The following is a 6,000-nucleotide window of genomic DNA, read 5'->3' as shown; positions in this document are numbered from 1 at the left end:
CATCAGGGAAAGACATAAAAGTCAAGGCTTCTGTATCCCAAACATGCAAAATAAATATTCAATGGGCTCAGGCCATGGAAGAGCTCAAAAAGGATTTTGAAAATCAAGTTAGACAGGTAGAGGAAAAACTGGGAAGAGAAATGAGAGAGATGCAAGAAAAGCATGAAAAGCAGGTCAACACCTTGCTAAAGGAGACCCAAAAAAATGCTGAAGAAAATAACACCTTGAAAAATAGGCTAACTCAATTGACAAAAGAGGTTAAAAAAGCCAATGAGGAGAAGAATGCTTTCAAAAGCAGAATTAGCCCAATGGAAAAGGAGGTTCAAAAGCTCACTGAAGAAAATAGTTCTTTAAAAATTAGAATGGAACAGATGGAGGCTAATGACTTTATGAGAAACCAAGAAATCACAAAACAAAACCAAAAGAAGGAAAAAATGGAAGATAATGTGAAATATCTCATTGGAAAAACAATTGACCTGGAAAATAGGTCCAGGAGAGACAATTTAAAAATTATGGGACTACCTGAAAGCCATGATCAAAAAACGTGCCTACACATCATCTTTCATGAAATTATCAAGGAAAATTGCCCTGATATTCTAGAACCAGAGGGCAAAATAAGTATTCAAGGAATCCACCAATCACCTGCAAAAAGAGATCCAAAAAGAGAAACTCCTAGGAACATTGTGGCCAAATTCCAGAGTTCTCAGGTCAAGGAGAAAATATTGCAAGCAGCTAGAAAGAAACAATTCAAGTATTGTGGAAATACAATCAGGATAACACAAGATCTAGCAGCTTCTACATTAAGGGATCGAAGGGCATGGAATAGGATATTCCAGAAGTCAAAGGAACTAGGACTAAAACCAAGAATCACCTACCCAGCAAAACTGAGTATAATACTTCAGGGGAAAAACTGGTCTTTCAATGAAATAGAGGACTTTCAAGCATTCTTGATGAAAAAACCAGAGCTGAAAAGAAAATTTGATTTTCAAACACAAGAATGAAGAGAAGCATGAAAAGGTAAACAGCAAAGAGAAGTCATAAGGGACTTACTAAAGTTGAACTGTTTACATTCCTACATGGAAAGATAATATTTGCAAGTCTTGAAACTTTTCAGTACCTGGGTAGTTGGTGGGATTACATACATACACACACACATGCACACACACACAGAGATAGCACAGAGTGAATGGAATAGGATGGGATCATATCTTAAAAAAATGAAATTAAGGGGTGAGAGAGAAATATATTGGGAAGAGAGAGGGAGAAATGGAATGGGGCAAATTATCTCTCATGAAAGAGGCAGGCAAAAGACTTTTTAGTGGAGGGAAACAGAGGGGAGGTGAGAGAAAAACATGAAGTTTACTCTTATCACATTCAACTAAAGGAAGGAATAAAATACACACTCATTTTAGTATGAAAACCTATCTTACAATACAGGAAAGTGGGGGAGAAGGGAATAAACAGGGTGGGAGGGATGATGGAAGGGAGGGCAATGGGAAGAGGGAGCATTTGAAGTCAACACTCTTGGGGAGGGACAGGATCAAAAGAGAGAATAGAAGCAATGGGGGGCAGGACAGGATGAAGGGAAATATAGTTAGTCTTATACAACACGACTATCATGGAAATCACCTGCAAAAGTACACAGATATGGCCTATATTGAATTGCTTGCCTTCCCAAAGGGAATGGTTGGGGAGGGAGGGATGAAGAGAAGTTGGAACTCAAAGTTTTAGGATCAACTGTCGAGTACTGTTCTCGCTACTAGGAAATAAGAAATACACGTAAAGGGGTATAGAACGTTATCTGACCCTACAGGACAAAAGACAAGATGGGAACAAGGGAAGGGAGGGATGTTAGAAGAGAGGGTGGATTGGTGATAGGGGCAATCAGAATGCTCAGTGTTTTGGGTGGGGGAGAGGACAAATGGGGAGAAAATTTGGAACCCAAAATTTTGTGAAAATGAATGTTAAAGGTTAAATAAATAAATTTTAAAAAAATAATAAATGAGGAAACTAAGGTTCAAAAAATAAAAAAAAAAAAAGAATTAGGACTTGAGAAAAGCTAAAGAGATTGTCTTCCTGTCATACTAAGCTTGAAAATATAGGGAGAAAAAAGATGGGGAAATCTTTTTTTTAATGAAATGATAGTAATATTTATCTTGTGAAGATGTTGATTAGGATTCCTTCTAAGAGACTACTTGTTATTTTGAGTGAAAGAAGGGGTGTGGGGCTGTGTTCTCAGAAGTGAAGAAAAGTCATCTATAGCTTTAGTTAGGATTTGAAGTGACTCTGGTTGTCATCTTTTTCATAGCTAAAACTTTGCAAATAATTATACAAAACTTTTTAAATTATTTATTTCATTGTTACCAAGTTGTATATTTAGGAAATGTTAGTATTTATTTAATCCTACAAGATCAAGATGCTTAATATAGAGACAGATGAATAAGTACTATTGGGAAAGGAAATTTCTCTAACTTATTCAATAATATTTGATGAACCAGGATCAGGGCTCTGAGTTCAGTTGACTGAGAAATATATTGAAATTTGCTAATTAGTAAAGAAATATCCAAATATCAGCATATATTGGGGCACAACCACTTGTGTTTCATTTAATAGTCCAATTTAGTTTCCCAGGACAAAAGAAGTAATCAAGGAAACAATGAATTTCAGATCACATTGGGAGAGGCAAACTGGCTTTTCATACCTGGATTTCACTCTGGATCATTCTTTTACCACTAAGAAGTCAGGGACAAAATCATCCCACTCATTAAAGGTGTTTTGTGGAGAATAGGTTTTATGCTTAATAAAGAGGTGAAATTCATCATAAAATAGCATTTTTTCTCAAATCCAGCTTAGCAAGCACTGCACAGTTTACAATTTTTTCAAATACACTAAGACCATTTGTTTCAAATACACTAAGACCATAAATTTCTTAAGAGTCAGAACAGTCATTCATGTGTTTTCTTAGCATCTTTTATTTTTTAAGGTGATCCAAAAACTAACTTCACTTTTGTATGATCCTACATCCAAAAGGGAAACAAAGGGAAATATCCTCAAAAGTCCTAAAGAATTCTGAAGCTATATGTTAATTGATTCTGATAGTGGCTGATTTTTTGTTTTAATAGAGGTCAAATTACTCAGGCAACATCCACTGCTTTTTCTAGTTTTAGCCACATTTTTCCCCTCCGGTACAAAGGCAGCCTAAATTTTCCCCAGATTCAGTCTTGCTCCAATGCGTTTAGAGAACTGATGATACCAGACCATTGCTCCTGTTTCAGAGAAGCTTGAAGGGGAAAAAAAGGTCACTGATGAATCCCTTTATGTTTTTTTAAAGAGAAAAACAATGTTTTTTTTTTTTCCTTTCAAGAAGTTTGGTGTTCTGGGTAACTGTAATCACTGATCTCATCCAACTTAACAAGATTCTATATCAAGTCCTCTGGGGCTAATTTTCCCTTAAACAAGTAACTCCTTGTATACAGACAATTCTTCCCTCAAGGGAAGAAGATGGAAAGATTAAGGTTTTTCTTCTTGCACTTATCCCCTCTGTTCTGATCCCTCCTCTGCATTGTCTTCTTCATATATGACTCTGGATCTCTCATCTCCTGACTTACTTTCTCCTTTTTTTACTGGGAAAATGGAGCCAGGAAAGCTTTAGTTGTATGTTGAAAACTGTCTTCTTTTCTGGGTAGGGCTCCTGCATCAAACTGAGAAACTGTAATGCACTCTAGCAAAGTATGCGTTTACAGCCTATGTAACTACAGATTGAAATCGCTTTGACAAGTTAATTAGCCACAAGGCAAGAACACTTTAAATAGTTGCTTAAAGGTAGAAGCTAGAATAATTTCAGTTGCAAACATATATTCTACCTACCAATCTACTACTCTCCCACACTTCTAGTATCAAAAGAAGAGGGTAGATGCTCAGGCAGCCCCACTAAAGATTGGGAGGGATCTCTCCATAGTGCTGAATTCCTAAGCAGTGTACTCACGGATCTTATATAGAAGTGGGCCTTTGTTCATTCACTTAAATAGCAGTGTACTATCATACCCTACCCCAAACTAAACCTGTAACATGAAAATTAATTTGTCACTTGCTCCTTTGGACCCAAATGATTTAGGACCAATCCAAAGAGATGAACTGGTCCCAGATCTGTATGAATTTGGGAACCCCCTAACCCACATCCCTGGAGCACTTTGATATTGATAGGGAATCTGGGTACAAATCTCACGGCAGCAGGGAGAAGCTTCCTGTGAAGGTAAAATTCAGACCAGATAGCTTCTGTGACTCTCTTCATCTCTAGGAACGTGATTCTGCCTCTCTATAAAGAAGTGTCAGCTCCCTGCTGCTACTTTGCTAGATAGCTAGATTAGACATTGCAGACTTAAAGCTGGCACTGAGAAAATACCAGACTAGGATACGTGAGATATCTTCAGTCTAGTTTAAACTTTCCCTCCTACTAATTAGGTGATCCCTAGTCACTTTATCTCTTTGGTCCCGTTTCTTCATATACAAGATAAGGTGGATGGATGATTTCTAATGGCCCTCTCTTGTGCTGACCAATGCCTCCTTTTTTCTTATCAATAAAAGAAAATGGTCTTTATCTATAAAGGAAGCAGCTTGGAATAGCAGACAGAAAACTAGCTTTGGAGTCAGAAAGATATGGGTTCAATTTCTGCTTACTCAACTCTATCCTTATTGGCTGTGCCTCTAGGTCAGTCACTCAATCTCTCAGGGACCTGGGTAACTCTCTAAAACTATAAATTTCAGAATAGATGATTATCTGCATTGGGAATGAGAGAGTTTCCTTACCAGGCCTTCCCTACACCAATGAAATCACAGATCAGATACAAAAACAACAACAAGGGGGGTGGTAATGTTGAGCTATCATATCTTAACATACTTATGTTGCCCAAATGACAGCAATTCTTTAATGTGTTATCATGGAAAGAACACTGAATTTGGGGTGAGATGTGGCTTTAAGACCTAACTTGCTGGAGGCAAGTCATTTAATATGAGTTTTTGATTCTTCTTCTGTAAAATGAGAATAATAAAACTTCTGTTACCTACCATGGAGTTGTTGTGATGAAACTGCTCTGTAAGCTCTCAATACTCAAAACCTTCAACAGATCTGAGATCTCATTGATGCTGGATTCCCTTGGACAACACAGACTGAAACCCATGCATTCCTTCTCATCCTGTGCAAATCTCGTACAGGTCCTCCCATGAATCCCCCACAGAGAGTTCATCTAGTGCCCCAGGTAGCTTTTTTTCCCTCTCCTCACATTATAAGGATATCAATGGAATATGAGGGGTCTTCCTTTGTTGTCCCTAGGTCTCCCTCTATGACCCATTCATCTTCTTTTTTACACTTATATTTCTTTGGTGATATTTTTACTTTGCATTTCCATAATTTCTTTGTAATGAATGCATTTTAGCCTGCTCAGGCCCACCACATACCTTTCCATTGCTTTTTGGATGATGCTTACTTTCAGTTCTTTAGAGACTATAGTGTTCTTTGTCTTGTGGCCACAGCACAGAATAATACATAGATATTCCATATGGAGACTGCCCTAGTATTTTCCCTTATTGTCCCTGACTCCCCCTCTATGGTCCCTTGTGTATCTCCAGTTAAATGGAGCAGTCTTATCTTAAAGATGACAAATGAAAGGACTTACTACTTTTAGCATTGAGAAAAGTCTGAAACAGTAGCCAGTCCTTGGAGAAGAGCCCAGTGGTGATTATGATGGGGACCCTAGGCAAGGATGGGAAGAAGGGGTGCAGCATAACCTGTCCAGAACTACTGTACTTATTTTAAAGCTGAGGGAAACAAGGCTCCTTGGAGGAAAGAGTAAAGCAGCTTGTCCATGGTCATCCAACATACAGTAAGTGTTGGAGATGTGCCTTGAATGAATGACAACAGCAGCAATGATGGCTAGCATTTATGAAGCACTTAAAGCTCGCAAGACTTTTTTAGGATACATTATACATATACATTATAAATAC

This window comes from Notamacropus eugenii, chromosome 6 (assembly GCF_028372415.1).
Source record: "Notamacropus eugenii isolate mMacEug1 chromosome 6, mMacEug1.pri_v2, whole genome shotgun sequence".
In the NCBI taxonomy this organism is placed as follows: domain Eukaryota; kingdom Metazoa; phylum Chordata; class Mammalia; order Diprotodontia; family Macropodidae; genus Notamacropus; species Notamacropus eugenii.
The sequence above is the reverse complement of the archived record's forward strand: the minus strand, read 5'-3'. Positions refer to the sequence as shown.